This window comes from Camelus bactrianus, chromosome 15 (assembly GCF_048773025.1).
Source record: "Camelus bactrianus isolate YW-2024 breed Bactrian camel chromosome 15, ASM4877302v1, whole genome shotgun sequence".
NCBI lineage: Eukaryota > Metazoa > Chordata > Mammalia > Artiodactyla > Camelidae > Camelus > Camelus bactrianus.
Window position 1 is genome coordinate 4,980,496 of NC_133553.1, and position 24,397 is coordinate 5,004,892.

Sequence of the window (24,397 nt, forward strand, 5' to 3'; positions counted from 1 at the left end):
TGTTCCCAACAAGCTAGCTGAAGGACGGCTTTCACACACACTTATCTCTCAGAACTGAGCAAATGGAGAGACGTTCGTTCATCTAGCACCAAGGGAACGGGTTGCAGGAGACACTTTTTCTCTGCTTTCTCAGTCTGTTTCCTAGTGCCGGTTTGAAGTTCCTGCAGTTTTCACTGTAAAACCTAGTTGGAGCTTGGACCTCCCCATATATATGTATGGAATGGAGTTTGCAACTGAAAAGAAACTTTGTGTTCCCAACATACTAGGTGAAGGACGGCTTTCACACACACTTATCTCTCAGAACTGAGCAAGTGGAGAGACGTTCGTTCATCTAGCACCAAGGGAACGGGTTGCAGGAGACACTTTTTCTCTGCTTTCTCTGTCTGTTTGCTAGTGCAGGTTTGAAGTTCCTGCAGTTTTCACTGTAAAACCGAGTTGGAGCTTGTACCTCCCCATATATATGTATGGAATGAAGTTTGCAACTGAAAAGAAACTTTGTGTTCCCAACAAGCTGGCTGAAGGATGGCTTTCACACACACTTATCTCTCAGAACTGAGCAAGTGGAGAGACGTTCGTTCATCTAGCCCCAAGGGAACGGGTTGCAGGAGACACTTTTTCTCTGCTTTCTCAGTCTGTTTCCTAGTGCCGGTTTGAAGTTCCTGCAGTTTTCACTGTAAAACCGAGTTGGAGCTTCTACCTCCCCATATATATGTATGGAATGGAGTTTGCAACTGAAAAGAAACTTTGTGTTCCCAACAAGCTAGCTGAAGGACGGCTTTCACACACACTTATCTCTCTGAACTGAGCAAGTGGAGAGACGTTCGTTCATCTAGCACCAAGGGAACGGGTTGCAGGAGACACTTTTTCTCAGCTTTCTCAGTCTGTTTCCTAGTGCCGGTTTGAAGTTCCTGCAGTTTTCACTGTAAAACCTAGTTGGAGCTTGTACCTCCCCATATATATGTATGGAATGGAGTTTGCAACTGAAAAGAAACTTTGTGTTCCCAACAAGCTAGCTGAAGGACGGCTTTCACACACACTTATCTCTCAGAACTGAGCAAGTGGAGAGACGTTCGTTCATCTAGCACCAAGGGAACGGGTTGCAGGAGACACTTTTTCTCTGCTTTCTCAGTCTGTTTCCTAGTGCCGGTTTGAAGTTCCTGCAGTTTTCACTGTAAAACCGAGTTGGAGCTTGTACCTCCCCATATATATGTATGGAATGGAGTTTGCAACTGAAAAGAAACTTTGTGTTCCCAACAAGCTAGCTGAAGGACGGCTTTCACACACACTTATCTCTCAGAACTGAGCAAGTGGAGAGACGTTCGTTCATCTAGCACCAAGGGAACGGGTTGCAGGAGACACTTTTTCTCTGCTTTCTCAGTCTGTTTCCTAGTGCCGGTTTGAAGTTCCTGCAGTTTTCACTGTAAAACCGAGTTGGAGCTTGTACCTCCCCATATATATGTATGGAATGGAGTTTGCAACTGAAAAGAAACTTTGTGTTCCCAACAAGCTAGCTGAAGGACGGCTTTCACACACACTTATCTCTCAGAACTGAGCAAGTGGAGAGACGTTCGTTCATCTAGCACCAAGGGAACGGGTTGCAGGAGACACTTTTTCTCAGCTTTCTCAGTCTGTTTCCTAGTGCCGGTTTGAAGTTCCTGCAGTTTTCACTGTAAAACCTAGTTGGAGCTTGTACCTCCCCATATATATGTATGGAATGGAGTTTGCAACTGAAAAGAAACTTTGTGTTCCCAACAAGCTAGGTGAAGGACGGCTTTCACACACACTTATCTCTCAGAACTGAGCAAGTGGAGAGACGTTCGTTCATCTAGCACCAAGGGAACGGGTTGCAGGAGACACTTTTTCTCTGCTTTCTCAGTCTGTTTCCTAGTGCCGGTTTGAAGTTCCTGCAGTTTTCACTGTAAAACCGAGTTGGAGCTTGTACCTCCCCATATATATGTATGGAATGAAGTTTGCATCTTAAAAGAAACTTTGTGTTCCCAACAAGCTAGCTGAAGGACGGCTTTCACACACACTTATCTCTCAGAACTGAGCAAGTGGAGAGACGTTCGTTCATCTAGCACCAAGGGAACGGGTTGCAGGAGACACTTTTTCTCTGCTTTCTCAATCTGTTTCCTAGTGCCGGTTTGAAGTTCCTGCAGTTTTCACTGTAAAACCGAGTTGGAGCTTGTACCTCCCCATATATATGTATGGAATGGAGTTTGCAACTGAAAAGAAACTTTGTGTTCCCAACAAGCTACCTGAAGGACGGCTTTCACACACACTTATCTCTCAGAACTGAGCAAGTGGAGAGACGTTCGTTCATCTAGCACCAAGGGAACGGGTTGCATGAGACACTTTTTCTCTGCTTTCTCAGTCTGTTTCCAAGTGCCGGTTTGAAGTTCCTGCAGTTTTCACTGTAAAACCGAGTTGGAGCTTGTACCTCCCCATATATATGTATGGAATGAAGTTTGCAACTTAAAAGAAACTTTGTGTTCCCAACAAGCTAGCTGAAGGACGGCTTTCACACACACTTATTCTCAGAACTGAGCAAGTGGTGAGACGTTCGTTCATCTATCACCAAGGGAACGGGTTGCAGGAGACACTTTTTCTCAGCTTTCTCAGTCTGTTTCCTAGTGCCGGTTTGAAGTTCCTGCAGTTTTCACTGTAAAACCGAGTTGGAGCTTGTACCTCCCCATATATATGTATGGAATGGAGTTTGCAACTGAAAAGAAACTTTGTGTTCCCAACAAGCTAGGTGAAGGACGGCTTTCACACACACTTATCTCTCAGAACTGAGCAAGTGGAGAGACGTTCGTTCATCAAGCACCAAGGGAACGGGTTGCAGGAGACACTTTTTCTCTGCTTTCTCAGTCTGTTTCCTAGTGCCGTTTTGAAGTTCCTGCAGTTTTCACTGTAAAACCGAGTTGGAGCTTGTTCCTCCCCATATATATGTATGGAATGGAGTTTGCAACTGAAAAGAAACTTTGTGTTCCCAACAAGCTAGCTGAAGGACGGCTTTCACACACACTTATCTCTCAGAACTGAGCAAGTGGAAAGACGTTCGTTCATCTAGCACCAAGGGAACGGGTTGCAGGAGACACTTTTTCTCTGCTTCCTAAATCTGTTTCCTAGTGCCGGTTTAAAGTTCCTGCAGTTTTCACTGTAAAACAGAGTTGGAGGTTGTACCTGCCCATATATGTGTATGGAATGGGGTTTGCAACTGAAAAGAAACTTTGTGTTCCCAACAAGCTAGCTGAAGGACGGCTTTCACACACACTTATCTCTCAGAACTGAGCAAGTGGAGAGACGTTCGTTCATCTAGCACCAAGGGAACGGCTTGCAGGAGACACTTTTTCTCAGCTTTCTCAGTCTGTTTCCTAGTGCCGGTTTCAAGTTCCTGCAGTTTTCACTGTAAAACCGAGTTGGAGCTTGTACCTTCCATATATATGTATGGAATGGAGTTTGCAACTGAAAAGAAACTTTGTGTTCCCAACAAGCTAGCTGAAGGACGGCTTTCACACACACTTTTCTCTCAGAACTGAGCAAGTGGAGAGACGTTCGTTCATCTAGCACCAAGGGAACGGGTTGCAGGAGACACTTTTTCTCTGCTTTCTCAGTCTGTTTCCTAGTGCCGGTTTGAAGTTCCTGCAGTTTTCTCTGTAAAACCGAGTTGGAGCTTGTACCTCCCCATATATATATATGGAATGGAGTTTGCAACTGAAAAGAAACTTTGTGTTCCCAACAAGCTAGCTGAAGGACGGCTTTCACACACACTTATCTCTCAGAACTGAGCAAGTGGAGAGACGTTCGTTCATCTAGCACAAAGGGAACGGGTTGCAGGAGACACTTTTTCTTTGCTTTCTCAGTCTATTTCCTAGTGCCGGTTTCAAGTTCCTGCAGTTTTCACTGTAAAACCGAGTTGGAGCTTGTACCTCCCATATATATGTATGGAATGGAGTTTGCAACTGAAAAGAAACTTTGTGTTCCCAACAAGCTAGGTGAAGGACGGCTTTCACACACACTTATATCTCAGAACTGAGCAAGTGGAGAGACGTTCGTTCATCTAGCACCAAGGGAACGGGTTGCAGGAGACACTTTTTCTCTGCTTTCTCAGTCTGTTTCCTAGTGCCGGTTTGAAGTTCCTGCAGTTTTCACTGTAAAACCGAGTTGGAGCTTGTACCTCCCCATATATATGTATGGAATGGAGTTTGCAACTGAAAAGAAACTTTGTGTTCCCAACAAGCTAGCTGAAGGACGGCTTTCACACACACTTATCTCTCAGAACTGAGCAAGTGGAGAGACGTTCGTTCATCTAGCACCAAGGGAACGGGTTGCAGGAGACACTATTTCTCTGCTTTCTCAGTCTGTTTCCTAGTGCCGGTTTGAAGTTCCTGCAGTTTCCACTGTAAAACCGAGTTGGAGCTTGTACCTCCCCATATATATGTATGGAATGGAGTTTGCAACTGAAAAGAAACTTTGTGTTCCCAAAAGCTAGCTGAAGGACGGCTTTCACACACACTTATCTCTCAGAACTGAGCAAGTGGAGAGACGTTCGTTCATCTAGCACCAAGGGAACGGGTTGCAGGAGACACTTTTTCTCTGCTTTCTCAATCTGTTTCCTAGTGCCGGTTTGAAGTTCCTGCAGTTTTCACTGTAAAACCGAGTTGGAGCTTGTACCTCCCCATATATATGTATGGAATGGAGTTTGCAACTGAAAAGAAACTTTGTGTTCCCAACAAGCTACCTGAAGGACGGCTTTCACACACACTTATCTCTCAGAACTGAGCAAGTGGAGAGACGTTCGTTCATCTAGCACCAAGGGAACGGGTTGCATGAGACACTTTTTCTCTGCTTTCTCAGTCTGTTTCCAAGTGCCGGTTTGAAGTTCCTGCAGTTTTCACTGTAAAACCGAGTTGGAGCTTGTACCTCCCCATATATATGTATGGAATGAAGTTTGCAACTTAAAAGAAACTTTGTGTTCCCAACAAGCTAGCTGAAGGACGGCTTTCACGCACACTTATTCTCAGAACTGAGCAAGTGGTGAGACGTTCGTTCATCTATCACCAAGGGAACGGGTTGCAGGAGACACTTTTTCTCAGCTTTCTCAGTCTGTTTCCTAGTGCCGGTTTGAAGTTCCTGCAGTTTTCACTGTAAAACCGAGTTGGAGCTTGTACCTCCCCATATATATGTATGGAATGGAGTTTGCAACTGAAAAGAAACTTTGTGTTCCCAACAAGCTAGGTGAAGGACGGCTTTCACACACACTTATCTCTCAGAACTGAGCAAGTGGAGAGACGTTCGTTCATCAAGCACCAAGGGAACGGGTTGCAGGAGACACTTTTTCTCTGCTTTCTCAGTCTGTTTCCTAGTGCCGTTTTGAAGTTCCTGCAGTTTTCACTGTAAAACCGAGTTGGAGCTTGTTCCTCCCCATATATATGTATGGAATGGAGTTTGCAACTGAAAAGAAACTTTGTGTTCCCAACAAGCTAGCTGAAGGACGGCTTTCACACACACTTATCTCTCAGAACTGAGCAAGTGGAAAGACGTTCGTTCATCTAGCACCAAGGGAACGGGTTGCAGGAGACACTTTTTCTCTGCTTCCTAAATCTGTTTCCTAGTGCCGGTTTAAAGTTCCTGCAGTTTTCACTGTAAAACAGAGTTGGAGGTTGTACCTGCCCATATATGTGTATGGAATGGGGTTTGCAACTGAAAAGAAACTTTGTGTTCCCAACAAGCTAGCTGAAGGACGGCTTTCACACACACTTATCTCTCAGAACTGAGCAAGTGGAGAGACGTTCGTTCATCTAGCACCAAGGGAACGGCTTGCAGGAGACACTTTTTCTCAGCTTTCTCAGTCTGTTTCCTAGTGCCGGTTTCAAGTTCCTGCAGTTTTCACTGTAAAACCGAGTTGGAGCTTGTACCTTCCATATATATGTATGGAATGGAGTTTGCAACTGAAAAGAAACTTTGTGTTCCCAACAAGCTAGCTGAAGGACGGCTTTCACACACACTTTTCTCTCAGAACTGAGCAAGTGGAGAGACGTTCGTTCATCTAGCACCAAGGGAACGGGTTGCAGGAGACACTTTTTCTCTGCTTTCTCAGTCTGTTTCCTAGTGCCGGTTTGAAGTTCCTGCAGTTTTCTCTGTAAAACCGAGTTGGAGCTTGTACCTCCCCATATATATATATGGAATGGAGTTTGCAACTGAAAAGAAACTTTGTGTTCCCAACAAGCTAGCTGAAGGACGGCTTTCACACACACTTATCTCTCAGAACTGAGCAAGTGGAGAGACGTTCGTTCATCTAGCACAAAGGGAACGGGTTGCAGGAGACACTTTTTCTTTGCTTTCTCAGTCTATTTCCTAGTGCCGGTTTCAAGTTCCTGCAGTTTTCACTGTAAAACCGAGTTGGAGCTTGTACCTCCCATATATATGTATGGAATGGAGTTTGCAACTGAAAAGAAACTTTGTGTTCCCAACAAGCTAGGTGAAGGACGGCTTTCACACACACTTATATCTCAGAACTGAGCAAGTGGAGAGACGTTCGTTCATCTAGCACCAAGGGAACGGGTTGCAGGAGACACTTTTTCTCTGCTTTCTCAGTCTGTTTCCTAGTGCCGGTTTGAAGTTCCTGCAGTTTTCACTGTAAAACCGAGTTGGAGCTTGTACCTCCCCATATATATGTATGGAATGGAGTTTGCAACTGAAAAGAAACTTTGTGTTCCCAACAAGCTAGCTGAAGGACGGCTTTCACACACACTTATCTCTCAGAACTGAGCAAGTGGAGAGACGTTCGTTCATCTAGCACCAAGGGAACGGGTTGCAGGAGACACTATTTCTCTGCTTTCTCAGTCTGTTTCCTAGTGCCGGTTTGAAGTTCCTGCAGTTTCCACTGTAAAACCGAGTTGGAGCTTGTACCTCCCCATATATATGTATGGAATGGAGTTTGCAACTGAAAAGAAACTTTGTGTTCCCAAAAGCTAGCTGAAGGACGGCTTTCACACACACTTATCTCTCAGAACTGAGCAAGTGGAGAGACGTTCGTTCATCTAGCACCAAGGGAACGGGTTGCAGGAGACACTTTTTCTCTGCTTTCTCAGTCTGTTTCCTAGTGCCGGTTTGAAGTTCCTGCAGTTTTCACTGTAAAACCGAGTTGGAGCTTGTACTTCCAGATATATATGTATGGAATGGAGTTTGCAACTGAAAAGAAACTTTGTGTTCCCAACAAGCTAGCTGAAGGACGGCTTTCACACACACTTATCTCTCAGAACTGAGCAAGTGGAGAGACGTTCGTTCATCTAGCACCAAGGGAACGGGTTGCAGGAGACACTTTTTCTCTGCTTTCTCAGTCTGTTTCCTAGTGCCGGTTTGAAGTTCCTGCAGTTTTCACTGTAAAACCGAGTTGGAGCTTGTACCTCCCCATGTATATGTATGGAATGGAGTTTGCAACTGAAAAGAAACTTTGTGTTCCCAACAAGCTAGCTGAAGGACGGCTTTCACACACACTTATCTCTCAGAACTGAGCAAGTGGAGAGACGTTCGTTCATCTAGCACCAAGGGAACGGGTTGCAGGAGACACTTTTTCTCTGCTTTCTCAGTCTGTTTCCTAGTGCCGGTTTGAAGTTCCTGCAGTTTTCACTGTAAAACCGTGATGGAGCTGGTACCTCCCCATATATATGTATGGAATGGAGTTTGCAACTGAAAAGAAACTTTGTGTTCCCATCAAGCTAGGTGAAGGACGGCTTTCACACACACTTATCTCTCAGAACTGAGCAAGTGGAGAGACGTTCGTTCATCTAGCACCAAGGGAACGGGTTGCAGGAGACACTTTTTCTCAGCTTTCTCAGTCTGTTTCCTAGTGCCGGTTTGAAGTTCCTGCAGTTTTCACTGTAAAACCGAGTTGGAGCTTGTACCTCCCCATATATATGTATGGAATGGAGTTTGCAACTGAAAAGAAACTTGGTGTTCCCAACAAGCTAGCTGAAGGACGGCTTTCACACACACTTATCTCTCAGAACTGAGCAAGTGGAGAGACGTTCGTTCATCTAGCACCAAGGGAACGGGTTGCAGGAGAAACTTTTTCTCTGCTTTCTCAGTCTGTTTCCTAGTGCCGGTTTGAAGTTCCTGCAGTTTTCACTGTAAAACCGTGTTGGAGCTTGTACCTCCCATATATATGTATGGAATGGAGTTTGCAACTGAAAAGAAACTTTGTGTTCCAAACAAGCTAGCTGAAGGACGGCTTTCAAACACACTTATCTCTCAGAACTGAGCAATTGGAGAGACGTTCGTTCATCTAGCACCAAGGGAACGGGCTGCAGGAGACACTTTTTCTCTGCTTTCTCAGTCTATTTCCTAGTGCCGTTTTGAAGTTCCTGCAGTTTTCACTGTAAAACCGAGTTGGAGCTTGTACCTCCCATATATATGTATGGAATGGAGTTTGCAACTGAAAAGAAACTTTGTGTTCCCAACAAGCTAGCTGAAGGACGGCTTTCACACACACTTATCTCTCAGAACTGAGCAAGTGGAGAGACGTTCGTTCATCTAGCACCAAGGGAACGGGTTGCAGGAGACACTTTTTCTCTGCTTTCTCAGTCTGTTTCCTAGTGCCGGTTTGAAGTTCCTGCAGTTTTCACTGTAAAACCGAGTTGGAGTTTGTACCTCCCCATATATATGTATGGAATGGAGTTTGCAACTGAAAAGAAACTTTGTGTTCCCAACAAGCTAGCTGAAGGACGGCTTTCACACACACTTATCTCTCAGAACTGAGCAAGTGGAGAGACGTTCGTTCATCTATCACCAAGGGAACGGGTTGCAGGAGACACTTTTTCTCTGCTTTCTCAATCTGTTTCCTAGTGCCGGTTTGAAGTTCCTGCAGTTTTCACTGTAAAACCGAGTTGGAGCTTGTACCTCCCCATATATATGTATGGAATGGAGTTTGCAACTGAAAAGAAACTATGTGTTCCCAACAAGCTAGCTGAAGGACGGCTTTCACACACACTTATCTCTCAGAACTGAACAAGTGGAGAGACGTTCGTTCATCTAGCACCAAGGGAACGGGTTGCAGGAGACACTTTTTCTCTGCTTTCTCAGTCTGTTTGCTAGTGCCGGTTTGAAGTTCCTGCAGTTTTCACTGTAAACCCGAGTTGGAGCTTGTACCTCCCCATATATATGTATGGAATGGAGTTTGCAACTGAAAAGAAACTTTGTGTTCCCAACAAGCTAGCTGAAGGACGGCTTTCACACACACTTATCTCTCAGAACTGAGCAAATGGAGAGACGTTCGTTCATCTAGCACCAAGGGAACGGGTTGCAGGAGACACTTTTTCTCTCTTTCTCAGTCTGTTTCCTAGTGCCGGTTTGAAGTTCCTGCAGTTTTCACTGTAAAACCGAGTTGGAGCTTGTACCTCCCCATATAAATTTATGGAATGTAGTTTGGAACTGAAAAGAAACTTTGTGTTCCCAACAAGCTAGGTGAAGGACGGCTTTTACACACACTTATCTCTCAGAAATGGGCAAGTAGAGAGATGTTCGTTCATCTAGCACCAAGGGAACGGGTTGCAGGAGAAACTTTACTCTGGTTTCTCATTCTGATTCCTAGTGCCGGTTTGAAGTTCCTTCAGTTTTCACTGTAAAACCGAGTTGGAACTAGTACTTCCCCATATATATGCATGGAGTGGAGTTTGCTACTGAAAAGAATCTTTGTGTTCCCAACAAGCTAATTGAAGGACGGCTTTCACACACACTTATCTCTCAGAACTGAGCAAGTGGAGAGACGTTCGTTCATCTATCACCAAGGGAACGGGTTGCAGGACACACTTTTTCTCTGCTTTCTCAATCTGTTTCCTAGTGCCGGTTTGAAGTTCCTGCAGTTTTCACTGTAAACCCGAGTTGGAGCTTGTACCTCCCCATATATATGTATGGAATGGAGTTTGCAACTGAAAAGAAACTTTGTGTTCCCAACAAGCTAGGTGAAGGACGGCTTTCACACACACTTATCTCTCAGAACTGAGCAAGTGGAGAGACGTTCGTTCATCTAGCACCAAGGGAACGGGTTGCAGGAGACACTTTTTCTCTGCTTTCTCAGTCTGTTTGCTAGTGCCGGTTTGAAGTTCCTGCAGTTTTCACTGTAAAACCGAGTTGGAACTAGTACTTCCCCATATATATGCATGGAGTGGAGTTTGCTACTGAAAAGAAACTTTGTGTTCCCAACAAGCTAATTGAAGGACGGCTTTCACACACACTTATCTCTCAGAACTGAGCAAGTGGAGAGACGTTCGTTCATCTATCACCAAGGGAACGGGTTGCAGGACACACTTTTTCTCTGCTTTCTCAATCTGTTTCCTAGTGCCGGTTTGAAGTTCCTGCAGTTTTCACTGTAAACCCGAGTTGGAGCTTGTACCTCCCCATATATATGTATGGAATGGAGTTTGCAACTGAAAAGAAACTTTGTGTTCCCAACATGCTAGCTGAAGGACGGCTTTCACACACACTTATCTCTCAGAACTGAGCAAGTGGAGAGACGTTCGTTCATCTAGCACCAAGGGAACGGGTTGCAGGAGACACTTTTTCTCTGCTTTCTCAGTCTGTTTGCTAGTGCCGGTTTGAAGTTCCTGCAGTTTTCACTGTAAACCCGAGTTGGAGCTTGTACCTCCCCATATATATGTATGGAATGGAGTTTGCAACTGAAAAGAAACTTTGTGTTCCCAACAAGCTAGCTGAAGGACGGCTTTCACACACACTTATCTCTCAGAACTGAGCAAATGGAGAGACGTTCGTTCATCTAGCACCAAGGGAACGGGTTGCAGGGGACACTTTTTCTCAGCTTTCTCAGTCTGTTTCTAGTGCCGGTTTGAAGTTCCTGCAGTTTTCACTGTAAACCCGAGTTGGAGCTTGTACCTCCCCATATATATGTATGGAATGGAGTTTGCAACTGAAAAGAAACTTTGTGTTCTCAACAAGCTAGGTGAAGGACGGCTTTCACACACACTTATCTCTCAGAACTGAGCAAGTGGAGAGACGTTCGTTCATCTAGCACCAAGGGAACCGGTTGCAGGAGACACTTTTTCTCTGCTTTCTCAGTCTGTTTCCTAGTGCCGGTTTGAAGTTCCTGCAGTTTTCACTGTAAAACCGAGTTGGAGCTTGTACCTCCCCATATATATGTATGGAATGAAGTTTGCAACTGAAAAGAAACTTTGTGTTCCCAACAAGCTAGCTGAAGGACGGCTTTCACACACACTTATCTCTCAGAACTGAGCAAATGGAGAGACGTTCGTTCATCTAGCACCAAGGGAACGGGTTGCAGGTGACACTTTTTCTCAGCTTTCTCAGTCTGTTTCTAGTGCCGGTTTGAAGTTCCTGCAGTTTTCACTGTAAACCCGAGTTGGAGCTTGTACCTCCCCATATATATGTATGGAATGGAGTTTGCAACTGAAAAGAAACTTTGTGTTCCCAACAAGCTAGGTGAAGGACGGCTTTCACACACACTTATCTCTCAGAACTGAGCAAGTGGAGAGACGTTCGTTCATCTAGCACCAAGGGAACCGGTTGCAGGAGACACTTTTTCTCTGCTTTCTCAGTCTGTTTCCTAGTGCCGGTTTGAAGTTCCTGCAGTTTTCACTGTAAAACCGAGTTGGAGCTTGTACCTCCCCATATATATGTATGGAATGAAGTTTGCAACTGAAAAGAAACTTTGTGTTCCCAACAAGCTAGCTGAAGGACGGCTTTCACACACACTTATCTCTCAGAACTGAGCAAGTGGAGAGACGTTCGTTCATCTAGCACCAAGGGAACGGGTTGCAGGAGACACTTTTTCTCTGCTTTCTCAATCTGTTTCCTAGTGCCGGTTTGAAGTTCCTGCAGTTTTCACTGTAAAACAGAGTTGGAGCTTGTACCTCCCCATATATATGTATGGAAAGGAGTTTGCAACTGAAAAGAAACTTTGTGTTCCCATCAAGCTAGGTGAAGGACGGCTTTCACACACACTTATCTCTCAGAACTGAGCAAGTGGAGAGACGTTCGTTCATCTAGCACCAAGGGAACGTGTTGCATGAGACACTTTTTCTCAGCTTTCTCAGTCTGTTTCCTAGTGCCGGTTTGAAGATCCTGCAGTTTTCACTGTAAACCCGAGTTGGAGCTTGTACCTCCCCATATATATGTATGGAATGGAGTTTGCAACTGAAAAGAAACTTGGTGTTCCCAACAAGCTAGCTGAAGGACGGCTTTCACACACACTTATCTCTCAGAACTGAGCAAGTGGAGAGACGTTCGTTCATCTAGCACCAAGGGAACGGGTTGCAGGAGAAACTTTTTCTCTGCTTTCTCAGTCTGTTTCCTAGTGCCGGTTTGAAGTTCCTGCAGTTTTCACTGTAAAACCGAGTTGGAGCTTGTACCTCCCATATATATGTATGGAATGGATTTTGCAACTGAAAAGAAACTTTGTGTTCCCAACAAGCTAGCTGAAGGACGGCTTTCAAACACATTTATCTCTCAGAACTGAGCAAGTGGAGAGACGTTCGTTCATCTAGCACCAAGGGAACGGGCTGCAGGAGACACTTTTTCTCTGCTTTCTCAGTCTATTTCCTAGTGCCGTTTTGAAGTTCCTGCAGTTTTCACTGTAAAACCGAGTTTGAGCTTGTACCTCCCATATATATGTATGGAATGGAGTTTGCAACTGAAAAGAAACTTTGTGTTCCCAACAAGCTAGCTGAAGGACGGCTTTCACACACACTTATCTCTCAGAACTGAGCAAGTGGAGAGACGTTCGTTCATCTAGCACCAAGGGAACGGGTTGCAGGAGACACTTTTTCTCTGCTTTCTCAGTCTGTTTCCTAGTGCCGGTTTGAAGTTCCTGCAGTTTTCACTGTAAAACAGAGTTGGAGCTTGTACCTCCCCATATATATGTATGGAATGGAGTTTGCAACTGAAAAGAAACTTTGTGTTCCCAACAAGCTAGCTGAAGGACGGCTTTCACACACACTTATCTCTCAGAACTGAGCAAGTGGAGAGACGTTCGTTCATCTAGCACCAAGGGAACGGGTTGCAGGAGACACTTTTTTTCATCTTTCTCAGTCTGTTTCCTAGTGCCGGTTTGAAGTTCCTGCAGTTTTCACTGTAAAACCGAGTTGGAGTTTGTACCTCCCCATATATATGTATGGAATGGAGTTTGCAACTGAAAAGAAACTTTGTGTTCCCAACAAGCTAGCTGAAGGACGGCTTTCACACACACTTATCTCTCAGAACTGAGCAAGTGGAGAAACGTTCGTTCATCTATCACCAAGGGAACGGGTTGCAGGAGACACTTTTTCTCTGCTTTCTCAGTCTGTTTCCTAGTGCCTGTTTGAAGTTCCTGCAGTTTTCACTGTAAAACCGAGTTGGAGCTTGTACCTCCCCATATATATGTATGGAATGGAGTTTGAAACTGAAAAGAAACTTTGTGTTCCCAACAAGCTAGCTGAAGGACGGCTTTCACACACACTTATCTCTCAGAACTGAACAAGTGGAGAGACGTTCGTTCATCTAGCACCAAGGGAACGGGTTGCAGGAGACACTTTTTCTCTGCTTTCTCAGTCTGTTTGCTAGTGCCGGTTTGAATTTCCTGCAGTTTTCACTGTAAACCCGAGTTGGAGCTTGTACCTCCCCATATATATGTATGGAATGGAGTTTGCAACTGAAAAGAAACTTTGTGTTCCCAACAAGCTAGCTGAAGGACGGCTTTCACACACACTTATCTCTCAGAACTGAGCAAATGGAGAGACGTTCGTTCATCTAGCACCAAGGGAACGGGTTGCAGGAGACACTTTTTCTCTGCTTTCTCAGTCTGTTTCCTAGTGCCGGTTTGAAGTTCCTGCAGTTTTCACTGTAAACCCGAGTTGGAGCTTGTACCTCCCCATATATATGTATGGAATGGAGTTTGCAACTGAAAAGAAACTTTGTGTTCCCAACAAGCTAGCTGAAGGACGGCTTTCACACACACTTATCTCTCAGAACTGAGCAAGTGGAGAGACGTTCGTTCATCTAGCACCAAGGGAACGGGTTGCAGGAGACACTTTTTCTCTGCTTTCTCAGTCTGTTTCCTAGTGCCGGTTTGAAGTTCCTGCAGTTTTCACTGTAAAACCGAGTTGGAGCTTGTACCTCCCCATATATATGTATGGAATGGAGTTTGCAACTGAAAAGAAACTTTGTGTTCCCAACAAGCTAGCTGAAGGACGGCTTTCACACACACTTATCTCTCAGAACTGAACAAGTGGAGAGACGTTCGTTCATCTAGCACCAAGGGAACGGGTTGCAGGAGACACTTTTTCTCTGCTTTCTCAGTCTGTTTGCTAGTGCCGGTTTGAAGTTCCTGCAGTTTTCACTGTAAACCCGAGTTGGAGCTTGTACCTCCCCATATATATGTATGGAATGGAGTTTGCAACTGAAAAGAAACTTTGTGTTCCCAACAAGCTATGTGAAGGACGGCTTTCACACACACTTATCTCTCAGAACTGAGCAATTGGAGAGACTTTCGTTCATCTAGCACCAAGGGAACGGGTTGCAGGAGACACTTTTTCTCTGCTTTCTCAGTCTGTTTCCTAGTGCCGGTTTGAAGTTCCTGCAGTTTTCACTGTAAACCCGAGTTGGAGCTTGTACCACCCCATATATATGTATGGAATGGAGTTTGCAACTGAAAAGAAACTTTGTGTTCCCAACAAGCTAGCTGAAGGACGGCTTTCACACAGACTTATCTCTCAGAACTGAGCAAGTGGAGAGACGTTCGTTCATATAGCACCAAGGGAACGGGTTGCAGGAGATACTTTTTCTCAGCTTTCTCAGTCTGTTTCCTAGTGCCGGTTTGAAGTTCCTGCAGTTTTCACTGTAAAACCGAGTTGGAGCTTGTACCTCCCCATATATATGTATTCAATGGATTTTGCAACTGAAAAGAAACTTTGTGTTCCCAACAAGCTATGTGAAGGACGGCTTTCACACACACTTATCTCTCAGAACTGAGCAAGTGGAGAGACGTTCGTTCATCTAGCACCAAGGGAACGGGTTTCAGGAGACACTTTTTCTCTGCTTTCTCAGTCTATTTCCTAGTGCCGGTTTGAAGTTCCTGCAGTTTTCACTGTAAAACCGAGTTGGAGCTTGTACCTCCCCATATATATGTATGGAATGGAGTTTGCAACTGAAAAGAAACTTGGTGTTCCCAACAAGCTAGCTGAAGGACGGCTTTCACACACAATTATCTCTCAGAACTGAGCAAGTGGAGAGACGTTCGTTCATCTAGCACCAAGGGAACGGGTTGCAGGAGACACTTTTTCTCTGCTTTCTCAGTCTGTTTGCTAGTGCCAGTTTGAAGTTCCTGCAGTTTTCACTGTAAACCCGAGTTGGAGCTTGTACCTCCCCATATATATGTATGGAATGGAGTTTGCAACTGAAAAGAAACTTTGTGTTCCCAACAAGCTAGCTGAAGGACGGCTTTCACACACACTTATCTCTCAGAACTGAGCAAATGGAGAGACGTTCGTTCATCTAGCACCAAGGGAACGGGTTGCAGGAGACACTTTTTCTCAGCTTTCTCAGTCTGTTTCTAGTGCCGGTTTGAAGTTCCTGCAGTTTTCACTGTAAACCCGAGTTGGAGCTTGTACCTCCCCATATATATGTATTGAATGGAGTTTGCAACTGAAAAGAAACTTTGTGTTCCCAACAAGCTAGCTGAAGGACGGCTTTCACACACACTTATCTCTCAGAACTGAGCAAGTGGAGAGACGTTCGTTCATCTAGCACCAAGGGAACGGGTTGCAGGAGACACTTTTTCTCAGCTTTCTCAGTCTGTTTCCTAGTGCCGGTTTGAAGTTCCTGCAGTTTTCACTGTAAAACCGAGTTGGAGCTTGTACCTCCCCATATATATGTATGGAATGGAGTTTGCAACTGAAAAGAAACTTGGTGTTCCCAACAAGCTAGCTGAAGGACGGCTTTCACACACACTTATCTCTCAGAACTGAGCAAGTGGAGAGACGTTCGTTCATCTAGCACCAAGGGAACGGGTTGCAGGAGAAACTTTTTCTCTGCTTTCTCAGTCTGTTTCCTAGTGCCGGTTTGAAGTTCCTGCAGTTTTCACTGTAAAACCGTGTTGGAGCTTGTACCTCCCATATATATGTATGGAATGGAGTTTGCAACTGAAAAGAAACTTTGTGTTCCAAACAAGCTAGCTGAAGGACGGCTTTCAAACACACTTATCTCTCAGAACTGAGCAATTGGAGAGACGTTCGTTCATCTAGCACCAAGGGAACGGGCTGCAGGAGACACTTTTTCTCTGCTTTCTCAGTCTATTTCCTAGTGCCGTTTTGAAGTTCCTGCAGTTTTCACTGTAAAACCGAGTTGGAGCTTGTACCTCCCATATATATGTATGGAATGGAGTTTGCAACTGAAAAGAAACTTTGTGTTCCCAACAAGCTAGCTGAAGGACGGCTTTCACACACACTTATCTCTCAGAACTGAGCAAGTGGAGAGACGTTCGTTCATCTAGCACCAAGGGAACGGGTTGCAGGAGACACTTTTTCTCTGCTTTCTCAGTCTGTTTCCTAGTGCCGGTTTGAAGTTCCTGCAGTATTCACTGTAAAACCGAGTTGGAGTTTGTACCTCCCCATATATATGTATGGAATGGAGTTTGCAACTGAAAAGAAACTTTGTGTTCCCAACAAGCTAGCTGAAGGACGGCTTTCACACACACTTATCTCTCAGAACTGAGCAAGTGGAGAGACGTTCGTTCATCTATCACCAAGGGAACGGGTTGCAGGAGACACTTTTTCTCTGCTTTCTCAATCTGTTTCCTAGTGCCGGTTTGAAGTTCCTGCAGTTTTCACTGTAAAATCGAGTTGGAGCTTGTACCTCCCCATATATATGTATGGAATGGAGTTTGAAACTGAAAAGAAACTTTGTGTTCCCAACAAGCTAGCTGAAGGACGGCTTTCACACACACTTATCTCTCAGAACTGAACAAGTGGAGAGACGTTCGTTCATCTAGCACCAAGGGAACGGGTTGCAGGAGACACTTTTTCTCTGCTTTCTCAGTCTGTTTGCTAGTGCCGGTTTGAAGTTCCTGCAGTTTTCACTGTAAACCCGAGTTGGAGCTTGTACCTCCCCATATATATGTATGGAATGGAGTTTGCAACTGAAAAGAAACTTTGTGTTCCCAACAAGCTAGCTGAAGGACGGCTTTCACACACACTTATCTCTCAGAACTGAGCAAATGGAGAGACGTTCGTTCATCTAGCACCAAGGGAACGGGTTGCAGGAGACACTTTTTCTCTCTTTCTCAGTCTGTTTCCTAGTGCCGGTTTGAAGTTCCTGCAGTTTTCACTGTAAAACCGAGTTGGAGCTTGTACCTCCCCATATAAATTTATGGAATGGAGTTTGGAACTGAAAAGAAACTTTGTGTTCCCAACAAGCTAGGTGAAGGACGGCTTTTACACACACTTATCTCTCAGAAATGGGCAAGTAGAGAGACGTTCGTTCATCTAGCACCAAGGGAACGGGCTGCAGGAGACACTTTTTCTCTGCTTTCTCAGTCTGTTTCCTAGTGCCGGTTTGAAGTTCCTGCAGTTTTCACTGTAAAACAGAGTTGGAGCTTGTACCTCCCATATATATGTATGGAATGGAGTTTGCAACTGAAAAGAAACTTTGTGTTCCCAACAAGCTAGCTGAAGGACGGCTTTCACACACACTTATCTCTCAGAACTGAGCAAGTGGAGAGACGTTCGTTCATCTAGCACCAAGGGAACGGGTTGCAGGAGACACTTTTTTTCATCTTTCTCAGTCTGTTTCCTAGTGCCGGTTTGAAGTTCCTGCAGTTTTCACTGTAAAACCGAGTTGGAGTTTGTACCTCCCCATATATATGTATGGAATGGAGTTTGCAACTGAAAAGAAACTTTGTGTTCCCAACAAGCTAGCTGAAGGACGGCTTTCACACACACTTATCTCTCAGAACTGAGCAAGTGGAGAAACGTTCGTTCATCTATCACCAAGGGAACGGGTTGCAGGAGACACTTTTTCTCTGCTTTCTCAGTCTGTTTCCTAGTGCCTGTTTGAAGTTCCTGCAGTTTTCACTGTAAAACCGAGTTGGAGCTTGTACCTCCCCATATATATGTATGGAATGGAGTTTGAAACTGAAAAGAAACTTTGTGTTCCCAACAAGCTAGCTGAAGGACGGCTTTCACACACACTTATCTCTCAGAACTGAACAAGTGGAGAGACGTTCGTTCATCTAGCACCAAGGGAACGGGTTGCAGGAGACACTTTTTCTCTGCTTTCTCAGTCTGTTTGCTAGTGCCGGTTTGAATTTCCTGCAGTTTTCACTGTAAACCCGAGTTGGAGCTTGTACCTCCCCATATATATGTATGGAATGGAGTTTGCAACTGAAAAGAAACTTTGTGTTCCCAACAAGCTAGCTGAAGGACGGCTTTCACACACACTTATCTCTCAGAACTGAGCAAATGGAGAGACGTTCGTTCATCTAGCACCAAGGGAACGGGTTGCAGGAGACACTTTTTCTCTGCTTTCTCAGTCTGTTTCCTAGTGCCGGTTTGAAGTTCCTGCAGTTTTCACTGTAAACCCGAGTTGGAGCTTGTACCTCCCCATATATATGTATGGAATGGAGTTTGCAACTGAAAAGAAACTTTGTGTTCCCAACAAGCTAGCTGAAGGACGGCTTTCACACACACTTATCTCTCAGAACTGAGCAAGTGGAGAGACGTTCGTTCATCTAGCACCAAGGGAACGGGTTGCAGGAGACACTTTTTCTCTGCTTTCTCAGTCTGTTTCCTAGTGCCGGTTTGAAGTTCCTGCAGTTTTCACTGTAAAACCGAGTTGGAGCTTGTACCTCCCCATATATATGTATGGAATGGAGTTTGCAACTGAAAAGAAACTTTGTGTTCCCAACAAGCTAGCTGAAGGACGGCTTTCACACACACTTATCTCTCAGAACTGAACAAGTGGAGAGACGTTCGTTCATCTAGCACCAAGGGAACGGGTTGCAGGAGACACTTTTTCTCTGCTTTCTCAGTCTGTTTGCTAGTGCCGGTTTGAAGTTCCTGCAGTTTTCACTGTAAACCCGAGTTGGAGCTTGTACCTCCCCATATATATGTATGGAATGGAGTTTGCAACTGAAAAGAAACTTTGTGTTCCCAACAAGCTATGTGAAGGACGGCTTTCACACACACTTATCTCTCAGAACTGAGCAATTGGAGAGACTTTCGTTCATCTAGCACCAAGGGAACGGGTTGCAGGAGACACTTTTTCTCTGCTTTCTCAGTCTGTTTCCTAGTGCCGGTTTGAAGTTCCTGCAGTTTTCACTGTAAACCCGAGTTGGAGCTTGTACCACCCCATATATATGTATGGAATGGAGTTTGCAACTGAAAAGAAACTTTGTGTTCCCAACAAGCTAGCTGAAGGACGGCTTTCACACAGACTTATCTCTCAGAACTGAGCAAGTGGAGAGACGTTCGTTCATATAGCACCAAGGGAACGGGTTGCAGGAGATACTTTTTCTCAGCTTTCTCAGTCTGTTTCCTAGTGCCGGTTTGAAGTTCCTGCAGTTTTCACTGTAAAACCGAGTTGGAGCTTGTACCTCCCCATATATATGTATTCAATGGATTTTGCAACTGAAAAGAAACTTTGTGTTCCCAACAAGCTATGTGAAGGACGGCTTTCACACACACTTATCTCTCAGAACTGAGCAAGTGGAGAGACGTTCGTTCATCTAGCACCAAGGGAACGGGTTTCAGGAGACACTTTTTCTCTGCTTTCTCAGTCTATTTCCTAGTGCCGGTTTGAAGTTCCTGCAGTTTTCACTGTAAAACCGAGTTGGAGCTTGTACCTCCCCATATATATGTATGGAATGGAGTTTGCAACTGAAAAGAAACTTGGTGTTCCCAACAAGCTAGCTGAAGGACGGCTTTCACACACAATTATCTCTCAGAACTGAGCAAGTGGAGAGACGTTCGTTCATCTAGCACCAAGGGAACGGGTTGCAGGAGACACTTTTTCTCTGCTTTCTCAGTCTGTTTGCTAGTGCCAGTTTGAAGTTCCTGCAGTTTTCACTGTAAACCCGAGTTGGAGCTTGTACCTCCCCATATATATGTATGGAATGGAGTTTGCAACTGAAAAGAAACTTTGTGTTCCCAACAAGCTAGCTGAAGGACGGCTTTCACACACACTTATCTCTCAGAACTGAGCAAATGGAGAGACGTTCGTTCATCTAGCACCAAGGGAACGGGTTGCAGGAGACACTTTTTCTCAGCTTTCTCAGTCTGTTTCTAGTGCCGGTTTGAAGTTCCTGCAGTTTTCACTGTAAACCCGAGTTGGAGCTTGTACCTCCCCATATATATGTATTGAATGGAGTTTGCAACTGAAAAGAAACTTTGTGTTCCCAACAAGCTAGCTGAAGGACGGCTTTCACACACACTTATCTCTCAGAACTGAGCAAGTGGAGAGACGTTCGTTCATCTAGCACCAAGGGAACGGGTTGCAGGAGACACTTTTTCTCAGCTTTCTCAGTCTGTTTCCTAGTGCCGGTTTGAAGTTCCTGCAGTTTTCACTGTAAAACCGAGTTGGAGCTTGTACCTCCCCATATATATGTATGGAATGGAGTTTGCAACTGAAAAGAAACTTGGTGTTCCCAACAAGCTAGCTGAAGGACGGCTTTCACACACACTTATCTCTCAGAACTGAGCAAGTGGAGAGACGTTCGTTCATCTAGCACCAAGGGAACGGGTTGCAGGAGAAACTTTTTCTCTGCTTTCTCAGTCTGTTTCCTAGTGCCGGTTTGAAGTTCCTGCAGTTTTCACTGTAAAACCGTGTTGGAGCTTGTACCTCCCATATATATGTATGGAATGGAGTTTGCAACTGAAAAGAAACTTTGTGTTCCAAACAAGCTAGCTGAAGGACGGCTTTCAAACACACTTATCTCTCAGAACTGAGCAATTGGAGAGACGTTCGTTCATCTAGCACCAAGGGAACGGGCTGCAGGAGACACTTTTTCTCTGCTTTCTCAGTCTATTTCCTAGTGCCGTTTTGAAGTTCCTGCAGTTTTCACTGTAAAACCGAGTTGGAGCTTGTACCTCCCATATATATGTATGGAATGGAGTTTGCAACTGAAAAGAAACTTTGTGTTCCCAACAAGCTAGCTGAAGGACGGCTTTCACACACACTTATCTCTCAGAACTGAGCAAGTGGAGAGACGTTCGTTCATCTAGCACCAAGGGAACGGGTTGCAGGAGACACTTTTTCTCTGCTTTCTCAGTCTGTTTCCTAGTGCCGGTTTGAAGTTCCTGCAGTATTCACTGTAAAACCGAGTTGGAGTTTGTACCTCCCCATATATATGTATGGAATGGAGTTTGCAACTGAAAAGAAACTTTGTGTTCCCAACAAGCTAGCTGAAGGACGGCTTTCACACACACTTATCTCTCAGAACTGAGCAAGTGGAGAGACGTTCGTTCATCTATCACCAAGGGAACGGGTTGCAGGAGACACTTTTTCTCTGCTTTCTCAATCTGTTTCCTAGTGCCGGTTTGAAGTTCCTGCAGTTTTCACTGTAAAATCGAGTTGGAGCTTGTACCTCCCCATATATATGTATGGAATGGAGTTTGAAACTGAAAAGAAACTTTGTGTTCCCAACAAGCTAGCTGAAGGACGGCTTTCACACACACTTATCTCTCAGAACTGAACAAGTGGAGAGACGTTCGTTCATCTAGCACCAAGGGAACGGGTTGCAGGAGACACTTTTTCTCTGCTTTCTCAGTCTGTTTGCTAGTGCCGGTTTGAAGTTCCTGCAGTTTTCACTGTAAACCCGAGTTGGAGCTTGTACCTCCCCATATATATGTATGGAATGGAGTTTGCAACTGAAAAGAAACTTTGTGTTCCCAACAAGCTAGCTGAAGGACGGCTTTCACACACACTTATCTCTCAGAACTGAGCAAATGGAGAGACGTTCGTTCATCTAGCACCAAGGGAACGGGTTGCAGGAGACACTTTTTCTCTCTTTCTCAGTCTGTTTCCTAGTGCCGGTTTGAAGTTCCTGCAGTTTTCACTGTAAAACCGAGTTGGAGCTTGTACCTCCCCATATAAATTTATGGAATGGAGTTTGGAACTGAAAAGAAACTTTGTGTTCCCAACAAGCTAGGTGAAGGACGGCTTTTACACACACTTATCTCTCAGAAATGGGCAAGTAGAGAGATGTTCGTTCATCTAGCACCAAGGGAACGGGTTGCAGGAGAAACTTTACTCTGGTTTCTCATTCTGATTCCTAGTGCCGGTTTGAAGTTCCTTCAGTTTTCACTGTAAAACCGAGTTGGAACTAGTACTTCCCCATATATATGCATGGAGTGGAGTTTGCTACTGAAAAGAAACTTTGTGTTCCCAACAAGCTAATTGAAGGACGGCTTTCACACACACTTATCTCTCAGAACTGAGCAAGTGGAGAGACGTTCGTTCATCTATCACCAAGGGAACGGGTTGCAGGACACACTTTTTCTCTGCTTTCTCAATCTGTTTCCTAGTGCCGGTTTGAAGTTCCTGCAGTTTTCACTGTAAACCCGAGTTGGAGCTTGTACCTCCCCATATATATGTATGGAATGGAGTTTGCAACTGAAAAGAAACTTTGTGTTCCCAACAAGCTAGGTGAAGGACGGCTTTCACACACACTTATCTCTCAGAACTGAGCAAGTGGAGAGACGTTCGTTCATCTAGCACCAAGGGAACGGGTTGCAGGAGACACTTTTTCTCTGCTTTCTCAGTCTGTTTGCTAGTGCCGGTTTGAAGTTCCTGCAGTTTTCACTGTAAAAACGAGTTGGAGCTTGTACCTCCCCATATATATGTATGGAATGGAGTTTGCAACTGAAAAGAAACTTTGTGTTCCCAACAAGCTAGCTGAAGGACGGCTTTCACACACACTTATCTCTCAGAACTGAGCAAATGGAGAGACGTTCGTTCATCTAGCACCAAGGGAACGGGTTGCAGGAGACACTTTTTCTCAGCTTTCTCAGTCTGTTTCTAGTGCCGGTTTGAAGTTCCTGCAGTTTTCACTGTAAACCCGAGTTGGAGCTTGTACCTCCCCATATATATGTATGGAATGGAGTTTGCAACTGAAAAGAAACTTTGTGTTCCCAACAAGCTAGGTGAAGGACGGCTTTCACACACACTTATCTCTCAGAACTGAGCAAGTGGAGAGACGTTCGTTCATCTAGCACCAAGGGAACCGGTTGCAGGAGACACTTTTTCTCTGCTTTCTCAGTCTGTTTCCTAGTGCCGGTTTGAAGTTCCTGCAGTTTTCATTGTAAAACCGAGTTGGAGCTTGTACCTCCCCATATATATGTATGGAATGAAGTTTGCAACTGAAAAGAAACTTTGTGTTCCCAACAAGCTAGCTGAAGGACGGCTTTCACACACACTTATCTCTCAGAACTGAGCAAGTGGAGAGACGTTCGTTCATCTAGCACCAAGGGAACGGGTTGCAGGAGACACTTTTTCTCTGCTTTCTCAATCTGTTTCCTAGTGCCGGTTTGAAGTTCCTGCAGTTTTCACTGTAAAACAGAGTTGGAGCTTGTACCTCCCCATATATATGTATGGAATGGAGTTTGCAACTGAAAAGAAACTTTGTGTTCCCATCAAGCTAGGTGAAGGACGGCTTTCACACACACTTATCTCTCAGAACTGAGCAAGTGGAGAGACGTTCGTTCATCTAGCACCAAGGGAACGTGTTGCATGAGACACTTTTTCTCAGCTTTCTCAGTCTGTTTCCTAGTGCCGGTTTGAAGATCCTGCAGTTTTCACTGTAAACCCAAGTTGGAGCTTGTACCTCCCCATATATATGTATGGAATGGAGTTTGCAACTGAAAAGAAACTTTGTGTTCCCAACAAGCTAGCTGAAGGACGGCTTTCACACACACTTATCTCTCAGAACTGAGCAAGTGGAGAGACGTTCGTTCATCTAGCACCAAGGGAATGGGTTGCAGGAGAAACTTTTTCTCTGCTTTCTCAGTCTGTTTCCTAGTGCCGGTTTGAAGTTCCTGCAGTTTTCACTGTAAAACCGAGTTGGAGCTTGTACCTCCCATATATATGTATGGAATGGATTTTGCAACTGAAAAGAAACTTTGTGTTCCCAACAAGCTAGCTGAAGGACGGCTTTCAAACACATTTATCTCTCAGAACTGAGCAAGTGGAGAGACGTTCGTTCATCTAGCACCAAGGGAACGGGCTGCAGGAGACACTTTTTCTCTGCTTTCTCAGTCTATTTCCTAGTGCCGGTTTGAAGTTCCTGCAGTTTTCACTGTAAAACCGAGTTTGAGCTTGTACCTCCCATATATATGTATGGAATGGAGTTTGCAACTGAAAAGAAACTTTGTGTTCCCAACAAGCTAGCTGAAGG